This window comes from Alexandromys fortis, unplaced genomic scaffold (assembly GCF_014885135.2).
Source record: "Alexandromys fortis isolate MF-2015 unplaced genomic scaffold, M_Fortis_MF-2015_v1.1 scaffold_206, whole genome shotgun sequence".
In the NCBI taxonomy this organism is placed as follows: domain Eukaryota; kingdom Metazoa; phylum Chordata; class Mammalia; order Rodentia; family Cricetidae; genus Alexandromys; species Alexandromys fortis.
In genome coordinates this window covers 279,746-306,481 of record NW_026068097.1, presented here as the reverse complement: position 1 = coordinate 306,481, position 26,736 = coordinate 279,746, and the positions used below count along the sequence as shown (strand labels likewise).

At 39.3% G+C, this 26,736-nt stretch overlaps 1 pseudogene; it reads left to right on the top strand.

Moving 5' to 3' along the window:
* Nucleotides 1–3,105: 3,105 nt before the first annotated feature.
* The window catches only part of LOC126489384 (40S ribosomal protein S8-like), a 53,822-nt pseudogene continuing 30,191 nt past the window's right edge, over nucleotides 3,106–26,736 (top strand).

Below are 26,736 nucleotides of genomic sequence, written 5' to 3'. Positions count from 1 at the left end.
CAGGAACAGACAGACCATCCAAAGAAAACTCCTAACATTCTAACCATTGTAGACAGGATCACCTGCCTGCACACACCTATCGCTTCTCACAAGGACACCCCTAGACATAGATAAAACTACAAAGTCTTTTTCCCAGGGTCAGGCATTGGGATAAAGCTCCCATTCCCTAAGGTTGCTTAGAGAAAGTTCTTGCTTTCTAAAAAGGGTATCAAAATCTCTGGCAAAAAGGAACTTGTGGCTCTTCCCTAAATCTTGGCTGTGGTGCCTTAGAACTTGTCGAGGGCAATGCTATCCCCTGGGCTCCCTCCTGTTCCCATTTTGCCCTGGGACCTTTTCCTTGCCTTTGCAGGAGACAGAACTAACAGCTGGATACCAACTTGTTCTGTTTGTACCCCCAGAATGATTCTTTATTAGCTTCAATTCAAAAATCATTATTTTTTAAGGCTAAACCTGACAGAATGTAAAGTTTTCGTCTTATAAAAGCTTCTTATAAAAGGAAACACAAGTTAGTCAGTCATCCTTAAAGTACTGATATAATTAATTACTGGGACAAGCCTTATTTGGGACCCTGTATATGTTTTCAAAGTCAAACTTAAAACAAATAGTTAGAAACAAAGTTTGTCCAAACAGATATACCTAGGCAGCCCTCATACTTCAGAGATCTGCAGAATATGGCATTTAAAAGAGTGAGTTAAAAGCTTTATTATATTAGACAGAGACTCCAAGACCCTAGCAGTGACCCACGGTCTCCAAAAATGATTACAGGACACTATGGTGTTTCCACCTGGATTATGATGATGCTGACCATTGGGCGAGATGCCCCAGTGCAATACCTGCTGCCAGGACCAGGTCCAGACTGTGGAAAAACAGCAGGACATTGGAGAATTGATTGCACCACTTTTGCCTAGACAAAATAAAGTCAGTCTTTTCCATGTCCCTCTTCCACAGGAAAAAATATTCACCTTATGAGCCTGGCTAAGACTGTAAGTCTGCTGTTCTGGATATTTCTGCCTCCAATGCTATGGAGACCTGGGTATGGCTAATTCTATATGGACTCTGGTCCCTATCATTTTTAATAGATTCGAAAGCTGTTTGGTCTGTACTCAGGTATAGTTTATTTATTTTTCTGGGATCTCTAATAGTATTGATGACTAGGCCAGCTATAATGTTGTCAGTTTAGCAGCAACAGGTATCCAGATCCTTCCACAGAGCTATAGCCAGCTTGTTAGCTTGTTTTATAGATATAAAAATCAAGCCTAGCATTTTATAAAGCTACTAGGTCTCTTGATTTTAAAAAGTGTTTTATGATATATAATGGTCTGTTGCAAGGGAGAAGGCTGCTTGCTCGTCCCAGCTGCCCAGCTTGCTTAGTCCCAAAATAACCACACAGAAACTGTGTTCATTAAATCACTGCTTGGCCTATTAGCTCTAACATCTTATTGGCTAACTCTTACACCTTGATTTAGCCCATTTCTATTAATCTATGCATCGCCACATGACAGTGGTTTACCGGGAAAGATTCGGCATGTCTGATTCTGGCGGCTCCATGGTGTCTCTCTCTTTCTCTGCCTTTCTTCCTCCCAGCATTCACTTCTGTCTTCCCCACCTACCTAAGTTCTGCCCTATCAACAAGGCCAAGGCAGTTTCTTTATTCATTAATCAATGAAAGCAACACACAAACAGAAGGAACTCCTACACCAATGGTCTGAGGATATAAAAACTCATAAGCTTTGAGGGTCTAAAAGTTATTTAAGATGTAAAGACAGGTTAATATTCATAAAATGTTTCTAGTTTCTTTTTCTTTCTATGGTATAGTTCTGATAAACTGATAGAGCAATGACTACTTACTGCTTGGGTCACAAGCTCAAGATTTTAGATTTATTCTGGTTGCCATCTAAATATGAACTTAAAGGTGTTTCTCATTAGGCCAAAGATATCTCTGTCCAGTCCATACCTGGCTGTCTGGACACCAGAAAAATATACATGCTTCTAACAAAGATCTGTAGTTTTTTTTTCTAGAACTCAAAGGTATGAGTCTATGCCTGCTATATAAGATAGCCATTATCTGCTTTTATCTATGATATGGATTTTGATATGGTCCTGAAGGTTTCAAATGTATTATTTTCCTTTAAATACATAAATTTTAACTTCTGTTCCTAGATTAAATTTATCTCAATAGGTTTCTTCTTGGCTGTCAGATACATCTAAGCATCAGTTGCTCATTATAATCTGTTCCGAATGACAGCCCTGGATTTGCTGAAAGCTGATGTGGACCAGTCCAGCTGATGCAAATGTTCCCTGTCTCTTCAACAGAGTCTGCAAACCAGAGGCTTCTGATGGGTGCCTCACTGCCTGAACTCCCTCCTTACCTTTGGCTAGCCTTTCAGCCTTCTTGGGTCCTGAGAACAACACCTCAATGTCAGCTTGAAGTAGTTACAAGAAAGAACACATCGTCCCATGCTCCCTGCCCAGAATAGGTTGAAATGCTGAGACAAGGAGGAACTCCTTGGCGTGGGGGGCAAAATGACTTCCTATGGTGCCCATTGATATACCAGAAAAATAGGTCCAGAGTTGTCAATTGATGGATTTATTAACTAAAATGGTCCTATAATTAAAAGACACTTTTTTATGTAGAACCACAGAACCAAAGAGGACTTTTAGAATTATAATTACAATTTTTTTGTACTCAAAAGATCAGAGCTACAGGGGCTGCTGGTAGGCAGGCCACTGCCCTGGAAAAATCTGTTGGCTAATGGTTCTTAGGTCCCAATACTATCTCTTTAAACCTATGGGCAAGCAGGACTCATGATAGAGTTATTCTTCTTTTCAATTCCCAATTTTTTACTTATTGTCTGTGTTGCCAGATAATATGATATAATGTAAACCTATAATGCCAACACTTGAGAGTTAGAGGCAAGAGAATCGGGAGTTTAAGATGAGTCTCAGCTACATAGTGATGAACCTAAGCCATATGAGACCCTATCTCATAAAAAGAAAGGCAACATGTAAAAATATATTTTTCAAATCAAGCTGTACTAACCAGCTGGCAGGCAAGCCTCCTGCAGGCAGGCTGCTTCAATGCCCCCACATCTCACCCTGTAATCTATGAGTCCCACTCTGTTCCCCAACCCACCCATCCCCAGGGACCTCAGTGGCCCTTTGAGACCCGGACTGGGACTGCACAGAGCAGACCAAGAGGTGAGTGACCAGCCCCTCAGCTCGACAACCTAAGGCCCCTGGGAAAAAACCCTGCCCCTGCCCCTGCCCCTGCCCCTGCCCCCTTCCCCTCCTGAGTCATCTGCCCTAGCTGGCCAGCAGATAAGACTTCTAGAGGCAGGCTGCACTGGAACCCTATGATCTACAAGTCCCACTCTGCCCTTAAACCCATCCATCCCCAGAGACCTCAGGGACTGTGAGTCACACAGATAGTGACTACACAGAGCAGACCAAGAGCAGCTCCCTAGGACATAGCAACTTCAATGATAAGTTCAAGAGCAGATACCTGAGTCACAGGCACCAACTGCAAGGATTGTAACAAGAGGCAAAGACACTGCCTGCACCATTGAAGGAAGTGATGGGTAGGCACCAATACAAGAATACATTCAAAAACCTAAAGAGGTCCTGCAACAGGAAGACCTGAAGTCCTATCACAGAAGAAGCATGAAAAAAATGACCTTAAATATAACTTTCTGAAGATGATAGAGACCCTTAAAGAGGAAATGAAAAACTCCCTTAAAGAAATGGAGGAAAAGAAAAAAATGGAAATAAATAAATCTATTAAAGAAAGCCAAGAAAAACAACAATTACACAAGTGAAACAAACAGTTCAAGACTTGAAAATTGAAATAGAGGCAATAAAGAAAGCACCAACTGAGTGAATTCTGGAAATAGAAAAGATGGGTAAACAAACAGGAATTAAATATGGAAACATAATGAACAGAATAGAAGAGATGTAAGAGAATCTCAGGAGTTAAAGATATGAGAAAAGAAATAGATTCATTGGTCAAAGAAAACATTCAATCCAACAAATTCCTAACACAAAATATTTAAGAAATCTGGGAAACCATGAAAAGACCAAACCTAAGAATAATAGGCTAGAAGAAGGAGAAGAACTCCAGTTCGAAGGCACAGAAAATATATTCAGCAAAATCATAGAGGAAAAATTTTCCAACCAAAAGAAGGATATGCCTATGAAGGCACAAGAAGCTTACAGAACACCAAATAAACTGGACCAAAAAAAGTACCCTTGTCATATAATAATCAAAACACTAAACATACAGAATAAAGAAAGAATATTAAGAGCCATAAAGGAAAAAGGCCAAGTAACATATAAAGGAAGGCTTATCAGAACTACACCTGACTTCTCAGTGGAAACCCTGAAAGCCAGAAGGTCCTGGACATATATGCTGCAGACACTAAGAGACCAAGTATGCAAGCCCAGACTATGATACCCAGCAAAACTTTCAGTTACCATCAATGGAGAAAACAAGATATTCCATGACAAAAATAGATTTAAACAATATCCACAAATCCAGCCATACAGAAAGTACTAGAAGGAAAATTCCAACCCAAGGAAATTAGCTGCACCCACAAAACATAGGCAACAGATAACCTCACACTAGTAAACTCCAAAGGAAAAAACACACAAACACTGCCACAGAAAAATAACAGGAATCCATGATCATTGGTATTTAATATCTCTTATTATCAATGCACTCAATTCATCTATAAAAAGATACAGGATAACAGAATGAATATAAAAACAAGAATCATCCTTCTGCTTCATACAATAAACAAACCTCAACTTCAAAGATAGACATACCTCAGAGTAAAGGGTTGGGGAAAGATTTTCCAATCAAATGGACCTAAGAAACAGGCAGGTATAGCTATCTCAATATTTAATAAAATAGACTTTAAACTAAAATCAATCAGAAGAGATGGAGAAGCATCACAGAAACAACCCATCAAGATAAAAGTCTCAATTCCGAATACCACTGCCCCAAATACAAGAGCACCCACATACGTAAAATAATTACTAAAACTTAAATCACACATCAAAGCCCACACACTAATAGTAGGAGACTTCAACATCCCACTCTCCCCAGTCGACAGAAGAACTTTAAAACTTAACAGGGAAATAAGAAAACTAACAGACATTCTGAATCAAATGGACTTTACAGACATCTCTAGAACATTCGACCCAAACACAAAAGAATATACCTTCTTCTCAGCACCTCATGGAACCTTCTCTAAAATTGACCACATACTTGATAACGAAGCAAACCTTAAGAGAAACAAAAAAATTGGAATAACCCCATGTATCTTATCGAATCACCATGACTTAAAGTTAGCATTCAACAACACTAATTGCAGAAAGCCTACAAAGTCATGTGATGTGGGATTCCTCTTTATATGCTGTGAATATGTTTTATTGTCATTGGTTAATAAAGAAGCTGTTTCAGCCAGTAGCTTAGCAGAATAGACCAAGGTGGGAATTCCAAGCAGATAAAGGAGAAAAGAAGGCAGAGTCAGACATGTTGATGGAGCATCGAGGCTGCGTCCCCGGCACCCAGCCGCCTGCATGGCTAGCTTATGCCCGAAATAATTACACGGAAACTGTATTCTTTTAAACACTGCCTGGCCCGGCTAGTTCCAGTTTCTTATTGGCTAGCTCTTACATATTAATCTAACCCATTTCTAATATTCTGTGTAGCCCACGAGGCGGCTTACCAGGGAGGATTTTAACCTGCATCTGTCTGGCGTGGGAGAATCATGGCGACTCCTCACTCAGCTTCTTTCTCCCAGCATTCTCTTCTCTTTACTCCAGCCACCTATGATCTAACCAATAAAATGGGCCAAGGCAGTTTCTTTATTATAATTAACCAATGTCCTTCCTCCATCACAGAGGCCAGAGGAGGCAGACACTTGAACCTTGCTGGTAGGCCACAACCTCGTGGTGATGCACAGATTAATAAAGATGGGTTGGTTTATGATGTAAGTGCTAGCTAAAAATATGCTTAAACTATTGGCCAAACAGTACTGCAATTAATATAGTTTCTGAATGATTATTTTGGGTCTGGGTGGCCGGGAACAATCAATCAGTCTCTGCCAATACTTGTGGAAATTGAACTTGCTCAATTTAATCACCCCTGGTTCAAGGAAGAAACAAATTAATGACTTCCTAGAATTCAATGAAAATAAAGACACAACACACCAAACCTATGGGACATTATGAAAGCAGCTAAGAGGAAAGCTTATAGCATTAAGTGCCTATATAAAGAAAGTGAAGAAATCCCACACTAGTGACTTAACAGCACACCTGAAAGCTCTAGAACAAAAAGAAGCCAACTCACCCAGGAGGAGGAGATGACAGGAAATAATCAAATTGAGGGCTGAAATCAGTAAAATAGAAACAAAGTAATCAATACAAAGAATTAATGAAACAAAGAGCTGAATGAAACAAATGAAAAATCAACAAGATAGACAAACCTTTATCTAAACTAATCAAAAGGCAGAAAAAGAACATCCAAATTAACAAAATCAGAAATCAAAACGGGGCCATAACAACAGACACTGAAGAAATCCAAAGAAGTATCAGGTCATACTTCGAAAACTTGCATTCCACAAAATTGGAAAATCTAAAAGAAATGGACAGTTTTCTGGATATGTACCACATACAAAAATTAAAATCAAGAACAGATAAACAACTTAAATATACCTATAACCCCTAAGGAAATAGAAGCAGTCATCAAAAACAAAACAAAACAAAACAAAAAACAACAAAAAACAAAAGCACCCAGAGCCAGATGGTTTCACTGCATAATTTTACCAGAACTGCAAAGAAGAGTTAATACCTATACTCCTCAAATTGTTCCATACAATAGCGTTCTGTGTTGTTTTTGCTCTTTTGGCTTTTGGGGGGCTTACCACCCAGCTCCCAAATAAATCACATACAAAGGCTTATTCTTAGATAGAAATGCCTGGTCTTAACTTAGTTTGTTTTTAACCAGCTTTTCTTATCTTAAATTAACTCAACTACCTTTTGCCTTTGGGCTTGTTATCTTTCTTATGTTTGTATGTCTTATTTCCCTTCTTACTCCATGGTTGGCTGTGTGGCTGACCCCTAGTTTCCTCCTCTCTTCCTCTTGTTCCTCTTTCTCGCCTCCCAGAGTTCTCTTTCTATTTATACGATTTGCCTATCAGCCCCACCTATCCTTTTTCCTGCATTGCTATTGGCTGGTCATCTCTTTATTAGGACCCTCAGGTGTTTTAGACAGGCACAGTAATACAGCTTCATAGAGTTAAACAAATGCAGCATAAACAAAAGTCACACACCTGAAAATAATATTCCCCAACACACTATAAATAGAAGGAACATTGCCAAATTCTTTTTATGGGGCAACAATTAACCTAATACCCAAACCACACAAAGACTCAACTAAGAAAAAGAAAATACAGACTAATATTTCTCATGAACATTGACGCAAAAATACTCAATAAAGTACTGGTAAACCAAATCCAAGACCACATCAACAAAAAAAAAATCATCCACCATAGTCTAGTAGGCTACATCCCAGAGATGCAGGGATGGTTCACCATACAAAAATCTGTCAATGCAATCCACCATATAAATAAACTGAAAGAAAAAGCCATATGACCATCTCATTAGGTGCTGAAAAAGCCTTTGACAAAATCTAACACCCCTTAATAATAAAGGTCTTAGAGAGATCAGGGATACAAGGAATGTATCAAAACATACTAAACATAATATACAGCAAGCTAACAGCAAACATCAAATTAAATAGAGAGAAACTCACAGCAGTTCCACTAAAATCAGGAACAAGACAAGGCTGTCCACTCTTTCCATATCTATTCAATACAACACTCAAAGTTCTAACTAGAGAAATAAAACAACAAAAGGAGATCATGGGGCTACAAATAGGAAAATAAGTCAAACTTGCTATTTGCAGATGATATTATAGTATACATAAATGACCCCAAAAATTCTACCACGGAAATCCTACAGTTGATAAACACCTTCAGTAATGTGACAGGATACAAGATCAACTCAAAAAATATCAGTAGCCCTCTTATATAAAAATGATAAAAGGGTTGATAAAGGAAGTAGAGAAGCATCATCCTTTACAATAACCACAAATAACATAAAGTATATTGGAGTAACATCAGCAAAAGAAGCGAAAGACCTGTATAACAAGAACTTTAAGTCTTTGATGAAAGAAATTGAAGGAGATATCAAAAAATGGAAGGAACTCCATTGCTCTTGGATAGGTAGGATCAACATAATAAAAATGGCAATCCTACCAAAAGCAATCTATAAATTCAATGCAATCCACATCAAAATCCTAACACAATTCTTTACAGACCTTGAAAGAACAATACTCAACTTCATATAGGAAAGCAAAACCAAACAAAACAGAAAAACAGGATAGCCAAAACTATCCTGTACAGTAAAGGAACTTCCAGAGACATCACCATTCCTGACATCAAGCTCTATTATAGAGCTACAATAATGAAAACAGCTTGATACTGGCATAAAAACAGACAGGTTGACCAATGGAATTGAACTGAAGACCCTGATGATAAACCACACACCTATGAACAGCTGATTTTTGACAAAGAAACTAAAAATATACAATGGAAAAGAGAAAGCATCTTCAACAAATGGTGCCGTCATAACTGGATATCAACATGAAAAAGAATGAAAATAGATCTATATCTATCTTCATGCACAAAACTCAAGTTCAAATAGATCAAAGATCTCAACATAAATCCAGCCACATTAAACTTCATAGAAGAGAAAGTGGGAAGTAACTTTGAACGCATGAGCACAGGAGAGCACTTCCTAAATATAACACCTGTAGCACAGACACTGAAACTATAAGTAAATGAGACCTTCTGAAACTGAGAAGTTTCTATAAAGCATGGTAAATAAGACAGTGGGCAACTGAATGGGGAAAGATCTTCACCAACCCCATATTGAACAAAGAACTGATCTTCAAAATATACAAAGAACTCAAGAAACTAGACATCAAAAATACAATACATTCCAACTTAACAATGGGGTACAGATCTAAACATAGAATTCTCAACAGAAGAATCTCAAATGTCCAAAAGACACTTAAGGAAATGCTGAACATCCTTAGTCATCATAGAAATACAAATCAAAATGAATCTGAGATATCATCTTATACCATTCAAAATGGCTAAGATCAAAAACACTGATGATAGCTCATGCTGGAGAGGATGCAGAGTAAGAGGAACACTGATCCACTGATGGAGGGAATGCAAGCTTGTACAACTACTCTGGAAATCAGTATATCAGTTTCTCAGAAAATTAGAAATCAATCTGCCTCAAGACCCAACAATACCACTCCTGCACCCAAAGGATGCACACTCATACCATAAGGACATTTGCTCAACTCTATTCATAGCATCATTTATCTTAATTGCTAGAATCTGGAAACAACCTAGATGCCCCTGAACAGAATAATGGATAAAGAAAATGTGGTACATTTACACAATGAAGCACTACTCAGCAGAAAAAAAAAACCCAGTGACATTTTGAAATTTGAAAGAAAATGCATAGAACTAGAAAAAAAAATCCTGAGTGAGGTAACCCAGAGCCAGAAAGACAAAGACTGAATGTACTCACTCTTAAATGGATATTAGACATAAAGAAAAGTATAACCAGCCTATAGTCCATGACCCCAAAGAAGCTGGGTAACAATAAGAACTGTAAGAAAGACATACATGGATCCCCATGAAAGGGGAAATAGACAAGATCTCCTGAGAAAATTGGGAGTGTGGGGGTGGAGGAAAAAGAAAGGAAGAGGAGGGAAGGGGAGAAGGAAAGGGCAGAGGATAACATGAGGGAATAGGATGGCCAAGATGAGGGGAAGAACAAAGAAGGAGACCAAAGAAAGAGATGTCTTGATTGTTTGAGCCATTATGGGGCTAGCACAAAACCTGACACCAGGAAAATTCCTAGGAATGCACAAGTATGGCCCCAGCTAAGTCCCCAAGCAGTAGTGGAGCAGGTACCAGAACTGGCCTTTCCCATAATCAGATTGATGACCACCTTAATTGTCATCACAGAACCTTCATCCAGCAACTGATGGAAACAGATGCAGAGATCCACAGCTAGCACTGGGCCAAGCTCAAGGAAAGGAAAATACAATGATAATATGAGCAAAGAGGTCAAGACCATGATGGGGATACCCATAGAAAGAGTTGACCTGAGCTAATGAGAGCTCACTGACTCTGGACTGACAGCAGGGGAACCTGCACAGGCCCAAACTAGGCCCTCTGAATGTGGGTGACAGTTGTGTGGCTGGGGCAGTCTGTGGGGCCACTGACAGTGGAACCAGGACTTATCCCTAGTGCTTGAACTGGTTTTTTGGAGCCCATTCTCTTTGAAGGGATACCTTGCTCAGCCTAAATATGGGGGGCTTGGTCCTGTCTCAAAATTATATTACAGACTTTTTTGACTCCCCATGATAAGCCTTACCCTCTCTGAGGAGTGGATATGTGTGGGGTGGGGTGGGGAAGGTGGGAGGAACAGGAGGAGGTGAGGGATAGGGACCTGGGATCAGTATTATAATGAGAAAAGATTGTTTTAAAAAAATAAAAAAAATGCCCGGTTGTGGTGGTACACACCTTTAATCCCAGCACTCGGGAGGCAGAGGAGAGGCAGGAAGATCTCTGTGAGTTCGAGGTCACCCTGGTCTACAGAGCAAGTTCCAGGACAGGCTCCGAAGCTACAGAGAAAACCTTGAGGGAGGGAGAGAGAGAGAGAGAGAGAGAGAGAGAGAGAGAGAGAGAGAGAGAGAGAGAGAGAGAGAGAGAGAGAGAGAAAGAGGCTCTCACAATAAATAAAAATTTAAAAAAAGAAAGAATATTTTGAAAATTATTAAGATATATGTATGGTATTAGTGATGGGAAGCTTAAAGAAGATGCATCAAAAATCAAAGCAAAAACAACAGTTAATTTGTCCTTCTCACATGCCTCTTAGTTTTCACATTTTTCATAATCCAGTAGTTTTTGGAATGTGCCTACGATGTGAGTCATCTAGTATCCCCTGAAGCTTATGCAGTTTCTGCTTCACATTGATCTTTATAGATAAACCAACTACAGGATGCCTCTTCAGGGGGAAAATACAGGAAGAATATCATGTGGATGTCTAAACTACTTCATGTTATATAGCATAAGGATGTATACAGGAAATAATCTTCACTGCATACAGTATGGGATTGGATAAACATACACAATAGAATACTAATGCAAATGTATATGCACTCTCACACAGGTCCTACTCCTCCTTTTCACTCCTAGCATGTCACATAATAAAGAAATGACTGCTATGTGGGAAACAGTCTTGCAATTCACCACTCTGCATTGGACAACCAATAATGGAGCCATTAGTTACCTATGGTTCTTTCTAGAGGTGGACCCTATGAAATTCCTCCTTACATATTAGTATTTATATTGATATTGCCATTTTTCATATCTTATTTAGTGACCATTTTAGTAGAGACTGTTTCACATCAGGCTTCCTGGTATTTAGCTCTTCCATTCTTTCTATTCTGTGGTCAAGCACGTTTCCTGAGCCATAGTTGTAGGAGCTGTGATATAGATGTATCCACTGGGGCTGGGCTTCCCATAACCATTGATCTCTCAGCACTGTGTTCAGCTGTAGTTTTCTGTGGCAGGTTCCAATTGCTTTAAATGAAATTTTTTTGATGGATGGTGGTCACTATACTTATCTGTGGGTATAAGAATACGATACAGGATGTAGTAAGGAATTATGCTGGTCTAGCAATGTGATGGTAGTAGATTCCCCCCACCCACCCAAGAATATGACCTAACTATCCCCTATACTCTAAGGCCTAGAGGGTAGCCCAATCAGAATGTCTAGGATTAATGTTAACAGGCAACAAACACTAGAGTGATTGTGGAGAAAGAGGAACCTTCATTCACTGCTGGTGGAAATGCAAATTTGGGCAGCCACTGTGGAAATCAGAATGGAGAATCATAAAAAAAAACTAAAAATAAATAAATCTGTGATATGACCTAGAGATATCACTCCCTGGCATGTGTCCAAAGGACTTGACATCTTACTTCATAGATACTTGCCCAGCAATGTTCATTGCTGTTCTACTCACATAAGCCATGAGATGGAAACAACTTAAATGTCCTTCAGCCAGTGAATGGATAATAAAAACATGGTACATATACAATTTAATAAACTATTTAGCTGTAAAGAAATCATGAAGTTTGCAGGAAAATGGATGGATATAGGAAAGACTACACTCTGTGAGGTAACCCATAACCAGAAAGACAAATACCATATGTACTCTCTCATGTTGCAGGAGCTCCTTCTGCTCCTCCAGCCAATAGCCGCTGAGATACCAGCCCATTGGGGTGTGGTCTCTCTCCCTTTAACAAAGCAGCCACTTCCCTCTCCTCTCTCTGGCTTCCAGCTCTGCTTCCAGCGACTAGGCTCCCTTCCTGACTGTGCAGAGGGCTGTTGTCTGGGACGATGATCTGCAAGTTTTTCCCCTTTAAATAAATAGCTTCTCTATTGGTCATAATTCCAAACTGGTGTGGGATTGTTTGTGACTTACGCCTTCAATTAGCACCCAACCCACGACCCTGAGATTAAGTCTCATGCTCTACCGACTGTGCCCATGAAGATATCATAAGGGACTTTGTAAATGCTTTGTTGAAATACAGAAACACTATACCCAACATTTCTTTGATCTATAGTGATAGTAAGGATCTCAATTAAAAATTGGAAGGAAGACTAGGGACTTGACTGTCAATAAAATGCTTGTCACATAAGTATAAGGATCTGAATTTGTTCTTTAACCCCAACAATTCAACAGGACACACATACGAGGGAAGGAGATAGAGATCTAAAAAACTAAAAGCAGAACTCTGCCCTTAACTCACTTAATCCTCCAATATCTGTGATAGCTTCCATTCTAGGTGGGGACAGAGATTTTATTCTATCAAAGCAAATTATCAGCATAGTTCAAGTTTTATAGCAGGTACCATGCCTTTGAATAGATAATAATATTTAAGTAGAGTTTTTTTGCAACTACGCTGATTATAATTTATTCTAAGCCATCAAAATGGATAATTAAGCCAATATAGTCATTCCTTTTTATAGTTTTTGTTGACCTATACATTTTTCTCCACTCCCGTCTCTTCTTCTCCTCTCCCCTTCTACCTGTCCTGTGACCCCTATGTTCCCGATTTACTCAGGAGATCTTGTCTTTTTCTACTTCCTATGTAGATCCATGAGTGTCTCTCTTAGGGTCCACTCTGTTGTCTAGGTTCTCTGGGGCCGTGGAATTTAAAAAGCTAGTATCTACCACAAAATAGGAAATTTCAGCTCTTGAATACCTGTAAAAATAACTTGGGACACTTTTTGAACTTCTAGTGAACCTATAATGGTTTCCCAATGATTCTAGAGGTTGACTCCAATGCTGACAGCCACAGTTTTTGAAATCTACTCTAAGTGCAATATCTTGTAAACTTACCCATTGAAAGAACTTGGAAATGAGTGTAATAAAATTAGAAATGAAAAGAGGGAAGAGAAAGTCACATGGACTAGTGCATTTCACTTGGAAGGCACGGGAAGGGAAACAAAAGATGTGGAATTTTTATAAACTCAAGTGTTTCTCATCTACATGTACCCAGTTGAGAGCAAGTGGCATAGTTGGATCACTGCACTCAATTCCCAAATTTCTATCCAAGAGGATTGGAGCATTTGTCATATTTCAGGCAGGAACAAAAAATATTATCTTATCTGAGCTGACATTCTGTGGAAGGAAATCCAGTAACTTTCAGGGGAAAAAAAAAAAAACTAAAAGTCTTAACCCTTACACAAAATGGAGTAACACTCCCATTTAGCAAGAATGGGTTTCCAAGCAAAGTGTTTATTGAAGCCTGAACACCATGATTCAGATTTTTATTTCAGGTTAAATTAGTCCCAATTGGAGGCCCATATAAACACTGATGCGTCACTACTAACTCGTACTCCTACAGTTTTTTTTTTTTCTAAACAATCACTGGGGCTGAAACTAAAGTCATTTTCTAAAAGACTTAAAAGGAACTGTAAACACCATGATGCTGCACTAAACCTGGCTCCTTTTTGTTTGAATAAGAGCGCTAGCATAACTTCCTTGGGTTGGAATAAGTAGGTCTGGGCCTGAGTATTAGTTACCTCTGGGGCTGGCAGTAGGATAAAAAGGGTATTCAAGTGCCTGGGCTGAAGAGATCTATGAGTAGGGTCAAGTGTCTATCCTCTGTGCCTGCATGTCCACCCCACTCAGGGCACTTAATACTATCTTGGCACTTCCACTTGAACTTAGCTAAAAGGTTAGGCATTTTATGTGATGCCATTAAGTGTTTTGTTGTTATAGTAGTGCCTCTGAACCATTTAGCCAGCCATGCTTTCACAATCTTCAGTTCAACCCTTAAAAGCAAAAGGTGCCCATGTGATGTTATCAAGTGATACTAAACATTAAGTGTGTTTTGATGTGAAAAGTGCCTCTCAGAATCCCAGTTACAAGTTGATGTTCTTCAGGAGCAAGTATCTAATGAGACTTAACATACCATGGAGCAGGACTCCTCTAAAGAGGTTTTATTTCTCTTATCGTCCTCTTTAACCAACAGATACTTATGTCCATGTAGAAGTCTGACAGCTCCCTTTCCCTGCTTCTATGTCCTCCTTTTTCTTGCCACAGATGCTATTCTACAAATGACTTCTGGAGTTCCTAATTCCACTTCAGTTTCTATTTCTCAAAAAATCCAAATTAGCACTCACGTTGTATTAAGGATCTGAAAAGATAATATCGATGAACCAAGACTCTACAAAAATCAACTGAAAAGAAAGGTTAAAATGGTGAGCAAATTGGATGGATTAGTCTATTCTAAATTGGGCTCAAAGAAGAACTGAAGAGAACAGCGTCCTGGGAATCAGTGTATTTGACCCATAGATTGGTCTCTCTCAGCGGCCCAGCTTCAGCACCAGCACACTTATCAACCACTGCCTTACAGATGGTGAAGGGTCTAAACTAGATCATCCTGTAATGCAACAGAAGAGAAACATCAGCTGAAGCCATCTAGGCAGCTGTTATTTTTGTTTTTGGGTTTTGGTTTTGTTAGGAGAGATTGTTTTGCTTTGTTTTGTTCTTAGGATTAATTGTTGAGACATAGCTCATTATAAAGCCCAGGCTAACCTAGAACTCACTATTGAGCCTATATTGATTTCAACATTGTGATCCTCCTGATTTAGTCTTCTAAGTACCAAGATTGCAAGCATGTGCCTCCATTTCCGGTCCATTTGTAGTTTTTACCTTCTTGCCCTTCACGTTGATGTCTACAAAACAACGTAAAGGTGCTTAACATGAAATTTGTTCTCACTGCCTTGTGTAAGTTATATAGAGGAAATGAAATAATTTCAGATCAAGACAACATGTCACAAACTGGCAACTGGAGCAGAGTGACAAATCACGTGAAACAACACAAAGAGGAAGGTATAGCTCATGGTACAGACAGCCAATAGTGTCTCAGGAAATATCTCACTATCCTCCCTTCTCAGTTAACAAAATCAACTTTATATAGTCTTGATTTCCACCTCCATTTCGTTCAAATGCTCACTTTGTCCCAAGGCAGTCATAGGCTCAAGCCAAAAATAATTCAAGAATATATTATACTGACTCATATAGTCTCTCTCTCTCTCTCTCTCTCTCTCTCTCTCTCTCTCTCTCTCTCTCTCTCTCTCTCTCTCATGCACATGTGCACACACACACACACACACAAGAGAAGAGTGGATTTGGTGGTCTGGGCTTCTTCACCTGTACAATGGTACTTGTATAACCTTCATGGGAAAATTCAGGTATTAGCTAACAGGCTTTGTTTACCATTCAACACCTCTTACTCCAGGAGTCCTCATCTTGATTTCCTAGATCTGACAATCTAGAGTTAAAAGATGATATAAAATAGTTCATAGTCAGTCTCTGTCTCTCTATCTCTCTCTATACTTCTCTGTGTCCCTTTGTCTCTCCATATCTCTGTCTCTCTGTATGTCTTTGTCTCTGTGTGTGCCTCTGTGTCTCTCTGTCTCTCTGTTTATCTCTCTGTCTGTGGTCTCTCGGTCTCTCTGTGTCTCTCTCCTCTCCCCTGTACCCTCTTCCCATCCATCCATCCCTTCTTCTTTCACCCCTTCTCTTTCTCTTTCCTATTCTATCCTCTCCCCCTTATCTTTTATCTTTGGCAAATTAAAGAGATAAAAGTAGGGGACTCGCAAAGGTCCTACTTACAGTAGAAACTGTACCTCTGATTCATCAAGACATAAAACAGTTCACCCCAGTCAGCAGTATCAGTTTCAAGATAGCCACCAGTTCATTAAGCCACTGTACAGCAACTGCCATTAATCATTAATTGCCTTGGCTAATACAGAATCCTAACTCCCTTCAAAAGTTCCCAAACTGAGCTCACCAAGGCCAGCTGGACTGGGACTGAAAAAGCATGGGATAAAACCGGACTCTCTGAATATGGTGGACAATGAGGGCTGATAAGAAGCCAAGGACAATGGCACTGTGTTTTGATCCTACTGAATGTACTGGCTTTGTTGGAGCCTGGCCTGTTTGGATGCTCACCTTCCTAGACCTGAATGGAGGGGGGAGGACCTTGGACTACCCACAGGGCAGGGAACCCTGTCTGCTCTTCAGACTGGAGAGGGAGGGGGAGGGGAGGGGGGGGGGGGGGGGGGGGGGGGAAGGGAGGCAGGGAGGAGGCAGAAATTTTTAATAAAAAAAATTTAAAAAAAAAGTTCCCAGAGTTTATCAAAGGTTCAAATGAGTTGACATTCTAACCCCCAGTATTTGGAGACAGCATCTTTAAATAAGTACTGAGGCTGGGAGTAGTGCTGCTGCAACTGTTTGCCCCCCTCACCTTCCTGTCTACCTTCACAGTGGGTATGCTGCAGGCTTTTCTTATAACTTCAGTTTTTCTAAAGTCTGAAGACTCAAATGATGAACCATGACTCTGTGTATTAAATATTATAGGAACATCATGAGTGGACTAATCTGTATAATCAAATACAAGTCATGCCAAAACAAACAGCAAAGATCCAGCCAAGAGCAGTCCCCAAGCAGCAATTGTAACAGAAGTATAAGGGCAGCTAAATTAATACCAGAGAGGTTGGTTCATTTAGATTAGACAAGTAGCTTTTGCCATGACTTATTGCAAGCCCTTTTCCTATTGCAAGCACTCACACTGACTCCTGGGTTCCTGAGTCACTGAATGTCAAGTGCGGTGAGATGCTGAGGTGGTGCTGCTAAAGTTAGAATGCTCAAAGTTGCCAATTAATTCTGTGCAAAAAGGTGTTTACATCAGCCTCCACTTTGGGCCCAGCCTGATGTTCTTAAGTTTCTGCCAACGTGGAGCCTCCTCAGAAGCAAGCATTTGTTTCAAACCTGGAAATAAAGCAATTGCTTATAGCAAAGTTACCAATCTATTTGTTGGACATCAGCTGCTTCTATCCTCTATCCTCCTCATTCCTTATTACTTTTGTATTGCTGTGGAAGAAATTGCCACATGTTTAGTAGCTATAAACAAAACACTTTTCCTTTTTCTTCTTTTTTCATTTTGCATGGGTCAGGAGTCTGGGTGCAATGTAGCTAGATCCTCAGCTCACAGTCTCACAAAGCTGCGGCAGAGAATGTGGCTTTCAGGATCCATTTTCAGCTTCAAGCTCTCACAATCACTGGCAGAATGCCCTTCCTTTTGTTGATTGACTGTAGGCTCTGGCTTTTGGCTGGTTCTTGATTGCAGGCGTCCCTTACTTAAGTCCCCAAAGCTGAAACAGACGACCTCTCCTGCCTGTTAGAGTCTTGAATAATATAAGCTCACCATTGGAGGGATGTCCCACCACCTTGAAAATATTTTACTGCTTAGAAGCTAGTTCTAAATAACACCTACATTCCAGAGGATTTTTCATGGCGGTAACCTCTGGATATGTTACCCAATGCTACCCCATTCTCCAATAGCTCTCTTTCTAGAATAATAACAACTGACAATTGCTGGCAGTTTATACTTATCATATCACAGCTAAGCTTGGAAAGGGACTCAAAATGTCAGTTGTGGTTAATATCTTGATGAAATCATTCTATCAGCTATATTCCTTTATGATCATCACTAGCTTGGAAGGTAAGCCATGCATGATTACTACTGTGCACTAAGAATCAGAACCAAATACATAACATCATTTGTGTGGTCACTGGACCCCACCATATATCTTGTGAGAGGTAGTTAAAATGGAGATTGAGGTCAGCAAAATGGCTCAGTGAGTACAGGCACCTGCCAGCAAGCCTAACAATCTGAGTTTGATCCCTAGGACCCATATAGTCAAAGGAGAAAACAAACTACTATAAATTACCCTCTGATCTACACACACACACACACACACACACTATATATATATATANATCGATAATATTTATCTGCTCTGGTCCTAACGTTGACCTGATCACTCAGAAACTCAGGGAAGAACATTCAACAGCTTATTTTTTATTGTTTTTATTGAGCTACATATTTTTGTGCTCCCCTCCTTTCTTCTCCCTTCTTCTCCTGCCCTCCCCATGGTCCCCATGCTCCCAATTTACTCAGGAGATCCTGTCTTTTTCTACTTCCTATGTAGATTAAATCTATGTATGTCTCTCTTAGGGTCCTCATTGTTGTCTAGGTTCTCTGGAATTTTAGGCTGCTTTTCTTTGCTTTATGTCTAAAAGCTACTTATGAGTGAGTACATATGATATTTTTCTTTCTGGGTCTGGGTTACTTCACTTGATACGATGTTTTCTAGATCCATCCATTTGTCTGAAAATTGGGGGCTGGAGAGATGGCTCAGTGGTTAAGAGCATTGCCTGTTCTTCCAAAGGTCCTGAGTTCAACTCCCAGCAACCACATAGTGACTCACAACAATCTGTAATGGGGTCTGGTGCCCTCTTCTGGCCTGCAGACATGCACACAGAGACAATATTGTATGCATAATAAATAAATAAATATTTTAAAAAAAGAAAATTTCAAGATGTTAATTTTTTCTGCTGTGTAGTACTCCATTGTGTAAATGTATCACATGTTCCTTATCCATTCTTTGGTCGAGGGGCATTTAAGTTGTTTCCAGGTTCTGGCTATGACAAACAATATTGCTATAAACATAGTTGAGCACATGTCCTTGGGGGTATGATTGAGAATATATACCCAAAAGTGGTATTGCTGGGTCTTGAGGAAGGTTGTTTCCTAATTTTCTGAGAAATCACTACACTGACATCCAAAGAGGTTGTACCAGCTTGCATTCCCATCAGCAATGCAGAAGTGTTTCCTTTTCCCCGCAACCTCTCCAGCATAAGTTGTCATCAGTGTTTTTGATCTTGGCCATTTTTACAGGTGTAAGATGGAATCTCAGAGTTGTTTTGATTTGCATTTCTCTGATGGCTAAGGATGTTGAGCATTTCCTTAAGTGTTTTTCAATCATTTTAGATTCTTTATTGAGAGTTCTCTGTTTAGGTATGTACGCCATTTTTATTGGATTATATATTCTTTTGATGACCAATTTCTTGAGTTCTTTGTATATTTTGGAGATCAGACCTCTGGATCATATGGACTTGATGAGGACCATTTCCCATTCTGTAGGCTGCCATTTTGTTTTCTCAACTGTGTCCTTTGCTTTAAGAGAAGATTTCAGTTTCAGGAGATCCCATTTATTAATTGTTTCTCTCAGTGTCTGTGCTGCTGGGGTTATATTTAGGAAGTAGTCTCCCGTGCCAATGCATTCAAGTGTACTTCTCACTTTCTCTTCTATGAGGTTCAGTGTAGTTGGCTTTATGGTGAGGTCTTTTATCCATTTAGACTTGAGTTTTGTGCATGGTGATAGATATGGGTCTATTTTCATTATTCTACATGTTGATATCCAGTTATGCCAGCACCATTTGTTGAATTTGCTTTCTTTTTTCCACTTGATTTTTTTTGTTTCTTTGTCAAAAATTAGGTGTTTGTAGGTGTGTGGGTTAATATCTTGGTCTTTGATTCAGTTCTATTGGTCCTTCTGTCTGTTTTATGTCAATCCCAGGCTGTTTTCAGTACTGTAGCTCTATAGTAGAGCTTGAAGTCAGGGATTGTGATGCCTCTAGAAGTTTCTTTATTGTACAGTATTGTTTTGGCTATCCTGGGTTTTTTATTCTCTACCATATGAAGTTGAATATTGTTCTTTTGAGGCCTGTGAAGAATTTTGCTGGGATTTTGATGGGCATTGTGTTGAATCTGTATATTGCTTTTGGTAAGATTGCCATTTTTACTGTTAATTCTACCTACTCAAGAGCATGGGAGATCTTTCCATTTTCTGGTGTCTTCTTCAATTTCTTTCTTCAAAGATTTATAGTTTTTTTTGTCATACAGGTCTTCCACTTGTGTGGTTAGAGTTACTCCAAGATATTTTATGCTATTTGTGGCTATTGCGAAGGGCAATGTTTCTCTGATTTCTTTCTCAGCCCATTTATCATCTGTACAGGAGGGCTACTGATTTTTTTGAGTTAATCTTGTATCCTGCTACATTACTGAAAGTGTTTATGAGTTGGAGAAGTTCCTTGGTAGAATTTTTGTGGTCTCTTATGTAAACTATCATATCATCAGCAAATAGTGAGAGTTTGACTTCTTCTTTTCAGATTTGTATACATTTGATCTCTTTTTGTTTTCTTATTGCTCTAGCTAGGACCTCAAGAACTATATTGAATAGATATGGAGAGAGTAGAAAACCTTGTCTTGTTCCTGATTTCAGTGGGATAGCTGTGAGTTTCTCTCCATTTAGTTTGATGTTGGCTGTTGTCTTGCTGTATATCACCTTTATTATGTTTAGGTATGTTTCTTGTATCCCTGCTCTCTCTCCAAGATCTTTGTCTTGAAGGGATGTTGCATATTGTTGAAAGCTTTTTCAGCATCTAATGAGATGATCATGTGGTTTTTATTTTTCAGTTTGTAGTGGTGGATTACATTGACAGATTTTTGTAAGTTGAACCATCCCTGCATCTCTGGAATGAAGCTAATTTGATCATGGTGGATGATGGTTCTGATGTGTTCTTGGATTCAATTTGCTAGTATTTTATTTAGTATTTTTGTATCAATGATCATGAGTAAGATTGGTCTGTAATTCTCTTTCTTAGTAATGTCTTTCTGTGGTTTGGGTATCAGTTTAATTGTAGCCTCATAAAAAAGAGTTTGGCAATGTTTCTTCTGTTTTTTATTGTGTGGAACAATTTGAGGACTATTGGCATGAGTTCTTTGAAAATCTTGTAGAATTCTGAACTGAAACCATCTGGTCCTAGTGGGTTTTTTTTTTTTTTTTTTTTTTTTTTTTTTTTTTTTTTTTTTTTTNTTTTTGGTTTTGAGGCTTTTGGTGACTGTTTCTATTTCTTTAGCACTTATAGGTCTATTTAATCTGCTTATCTGTTCTTGATTTAATTTTAGTAAGTGATATTTATCCAGAATGTTGTTCATTTATTTTAAGTTTTCCAATTTTGTGGAGTACAGGTTTTCTAAATATGACCTAATGATTATTTTTATTTCCTTCGTGTCTGTTGTTATGTCCCCCTTTTCATTTTTGATTTTGTTAATTTGGATATTCTCTCTCTACCTTTTGGTTAGTTTGGATAAATGTTTGTCTACTTTGTTGATTTTTCTTGGAGATCCAACTCTTTGTCTCATTGATTCTTTGTATTTTTGTTTTTATTTTGTTGATTTCAGTTTTCAATTTGATTATTTCCTGCCTTCTAGTTCACCTGTATGAGTTTGCTTCTTTTTGTTCTAGAGTTTTCAAATGTTCTGTTAATTCATTAGTATGGGTTTTTTCCAGCTTATTTATGTAGGCATTTAGTGCTATGAACTTTCCTCTTAATACTGCTTTCATTGTGCCCCATAAATTTGGGTATGTTGTGTGTCATTTTCATTGAATTTTAGGAAGTCTATAATTTCTTCCTTTACCCATTGATGATTCAGGTGAGCATTATTTAATGTCCCTGCAAGAGCTTATGTTTTTACAAGCCCTCCATGACATGCTAATCCCTGCTCTGAATTTAGTACCACCGAGCTCAGAAAGAATAGGTTTTGTGGGTTAGGGAAAACTGTGGTCTAGGATTGATGTGAGAAAACATAGGTTCCATAGTATACAGATTTGCAGGGGTCCACTGCCATGGCATTAAGTAGTAATTTATTTACTTACTGTTCTGGAGACTGGAAGACCAGGATCAAACTTTAGCAGGTTTTCTTTCTTCCAATGACGCTTTCCATGTCTTAGATGGCCCCTTCTCCTTGTGCCCCATTAAAATAATCCCTCAGTGTTTCTGTTTCCTAATTACTTTATCTTGCAAGGATACCAGTCCTACTGCATCAGGGTGTGATTTAATAACTCTTTAATCATTTCTTTAAGATCCAATCCCCCCATTATAGTCAGTCACATAGTGAAGGGATTAAGATATCAATATATGAATTTTAGGAGACATAGCTGAGCCTATAACATCGAAACAGGAACTGAAGCCTGGACATGAAATGGAGCTATAACCTCAACCTTATTTGGGCCTTGACCTTTGATAGGAAGAACTTATAATGCTTGGCCGTACAGCCATGGATCTGCATCCCAAGCCTGGAGTGGGTGGTGAAAGCATATCAATGGAGCCTGTGGTTGAGATCTTTTGGCATCCTGGTCTTGGCCTTGATAGTCTCAGCATGCATACTCATTGTCTTTGCCTCATATCCTTGCGTCTTCCTCAAAGCCTTCTTATTGTAAGTCTTGACAAAAATGCATGTTCCTTGGGAATTTGTTGAGGGCTAGAGTGATTCTAAAGGGTATATTTTGGCCTTGAGTCCTTCCTATCTGGCTGTGCCTGCTTCCTGGACTGTACAATGTGAGTGGCACCTTTATTCTGCCATGTCCTATACTATGGTGTTTCATCATGGTTTTAATTTTAATCCTCTTGACTATTATTGATACTGGGCACTTTTTCATATAACTTTCATTTATTTTATGACTTACTTAAGATACATTTAGAATGACTAGCATTTTGGAATTTCATTTTACTTATATTTTGATGTATTTAAATTTTTTCAGCTGTTTTTCCAGGTGCCTGGTAGACTCCTTTCAAAACTAACTTTCATATTTTTCAAGTCATAGAAACTTTCTTATCTTGAATTTCCCATTCATGGTTTGTATCTTTTCTTCGTTCTGGACTTCTGATTGGTCATATATAGTGATATTTTATTTGTATTTTAGTAAATAAAGCTTTCCTAAAGATCAGAATGCAGAGCAAAGCCACTAGAGGTCAGGCAGTGGTGGCACACACACCTTTAATCCCAGGATTTGGGAGACAGAGTCAGATGTTTCTCTGTGAGTTCAAGGCCACCCTGAGCTACACAAGATCAATGCAGAAACAAATTCAGGTGGTGGTGGCTCACACCTTTAATCCCAGTATTAGGGAGTAACACCTTTAATCCTAGGACTAGAGGGAATGCAAAATGGGAGGAGAGAGAGGCTTAGTCTGCTTAGTCTGTGGTCACCCAGTCTTAATAGAGGTAAGACTTCTCTAGTGGCTTGGCTGCTTTGCATTTCTACTATTCGGGCTGAACCCCAATGTCTGACTCTGGGATTTTATTATTTGTGCTACAGTTATATGCATGCAGAAATGCCATGCCTTGCTTTTAAGTTATTATTAGCAAGTGCATGTGTTATAGTCAAGGAGGGAGAAACACTTTACACCCTAAAATAAATCAACAAAAACTATGGTCACCTCTCTAGTTCTAGTCCTCCAATTAGTCTTCTAATTCTTTTGGTCAGTTACTGATGTGGGAGTGTCATATATCCATTGCTTTCATTGGTTAATAAAGAAACTGCTTGGCCTGATAGGGTAGAACATAGGTGGGTGGAGTAAACAGAACAGAATGCTGGGAGGAAGAGGAAGTGAGCTCAGATGCTATACCACTCCTCTCCGGGGCAGACACAATGAAGCTCTGACCCAGGATGGACGTAGGCTAGAATCTCCCTGGTGAGTCACCACCCCCTCATGGTGCTACACACATTAATAGAAATGGGCCAAGCAGTGTTTATATGAATACAGTTTGTGTGTTGTTATTTTGGGGCCTAAGCTAGCCAGGCAGCCGGGTGGCAGGAACGTAGCCCTCAGCTCCTACAACAAGTTACTGTCTCCTTAATCAAAATAACTTTTTTCTTCCTGTTACATTGTCAATCTCTCAACATATGCTACAATCAATGAAATAATCGTGTGATAAAATTATAGTTTTCTACCATAAAGAAGGAGAAACTCAATAACCTCTTTGTTAATGGGATTCTGTTGTCTGAGTTTCTGTCCTGCCAGGCCCCCAGCCATTTAGTCCCAAGAAAATCACACAGAGGTCTACATTAACTATAAACTGATTGGCCCATTAGCTCAGACTTCTTATTAACTCTTATAACTTATATTAGTCCATTATTCTTGTCTATGTGGCTAACTCAGTACTTTGTGTGCATGCATGTTTGTGCGTGTGTGTGTGTGTGTGTGTGTGTGTGTGTAAGACTAGATAAGAACAAGAGGCCATGAATCTGAGAGGTACTAGAGTAGCACAGAAAGAGTTGGAGAGAGGAAAAAGAGGGAAAAATAATATACAGTACTCACATATGGATTTCTAAATTTAATTAATTAAGAATTCCTTGAGTAATACATCAGAGTTCCATGTCTTTAAAAGAAAGGTAAGAGATCTGTCTACAGGATACTCCAGGGATTTGGAGGTAACAATATCAATACAGCAGGACTTTCTGACAATCCCTAGTTACCTACAGAGGAAGTACTTTAGTTGCTGCAATCTGATGAAAAAAAACCAAAGTGGCATATCTTGAGATTGAAAGTTAGTCACAGGGGCTGGAGAGATGGCTCAGAGGTTAAGAGCATTGCCTGTTCTTCCAAAGGTCCTGCGTTCAATACCCAGCAACCACATGGTGGCTCACGACCATCTGTAATGAGGTCTGGTGTCCTCTTTTGGCCTGCAGGCATACATACACACAGACAGAATATTGTATACTAAATAAATAAACATTTAAAAAAAAGAAAGTTAGTCACAATCACTGGGCCAAGCTCTGGGAAGGAGGAGAAATTATATGAGCAAATGGGTCAAGATCATGATGGAGAAACCCACAGAGACAACTGACCTTAGCTTTGAGAGCTCATGAACTCTGGACCGAAAGCTAGGGAGTTGGCATGGGACTGACCTAGGTCCTCAGCATGTGGGTGACAGTTGTGTAGCTTGGTCTTTCATGGGACCCCTAGCAATGGGACCAGGACCTATCCTGAGGCATGAGCTGGCTCTTTGGAACCTATTCCCTATGATAGAATGTGTTATCTAGCCTTGATATAAGAGGGAGGAGCTTGGTCCTGCCTCAACTTGATATGTGATACTCTGCTGACTTCCATGGGCAGGCCTTACCCCTTCTGAATGGAGACAGAGGAGTGTATGGGGACAGGTAGAAGAGAGGTGGGATAGGGAACAGGAGGAGAGGAGTAAGAGGAAACTGTGGTTGGTATGTAAAATAAACAAACAAATAAATAAATAAATGGATGAATAAATAATGAGCCAGGATAGAGAGAGAGAGATGATAGATAGACAAGAAAGATAGTTAAGAAGAGATCCTTACTAGCTTGGAAAAGAGCAAAATTCAAGACTCTGTGTGGTTTCAACTGAGTTACTACTATTTCCTCACCACTGTAAAATTAAAAAAGCACAGAAGTTTAGTCATCACAAGTCAGTGACATCTGTATGACGTCCTTATACCATTCAGTAACATTGATGTGCCATGAACTTGAGAGTTTAATTGTATGTGCCTTGGGCCCTCAAGGGAGAAAATGAGGCTATACAAAGATTGAAAATGAAATGTAGTCAAATTACCCTTGAAATCTTTAATCCAAGGTTAATTTTCAGCAGATACTCATGGCTACCCTGCTTTGTACTGGACATTGATAGAAGTTTGAGATCCAAGATTAAACAAAACAAAGATCCTTGTCTTGTGGAGTTCCCCTTCCTGCATGAGTGGGTAGTCAATGAGTAACAAATATAATTCCAGTATTTAGCAGGGCTAAATATAAAAAATGATATGACAAAGAGAAAAAAGGCAGCTCTGGAGTGTTGGGATTGGAGGCTACAACTCTGAGCCAGAACGAATAGGTAAACTGCATTGCAAAGTTGATACTGACCTGAAGGTTTGAATGCCTGTATTGAGGATATCTGGCAGCAGAGCAGTCTATGCACAGAGACCAGTCAGTGAGAAAACTCCATGGCAGGAGCATGCCTAGCATGTTTGAAGAACAGCAAGGAGGCCAACTTGACCGGGGGAGTGAGCCAAAGAAAGCAGAACAAGAGGAAAGGTCAGAGAGGAGATGATGCTGGGATAGAGCTGCTGGTTTCAAGTTCATTATCATGGCTCTAGTCTCAGAAAGAAAGCTCATACCTTTCCTTGTAGTCATAAAAGTAAGTCCATGAATGATTTATAATTGGAAGAGGGTATTACCTAGTCATAACTTTTAAAGGAAACCCCCAAAGGAGTCTATATGCCCATTCATTCCATGGCATGATTATACTAGTTTAAGAACCTGTAGTACACAGTGTCATAGAC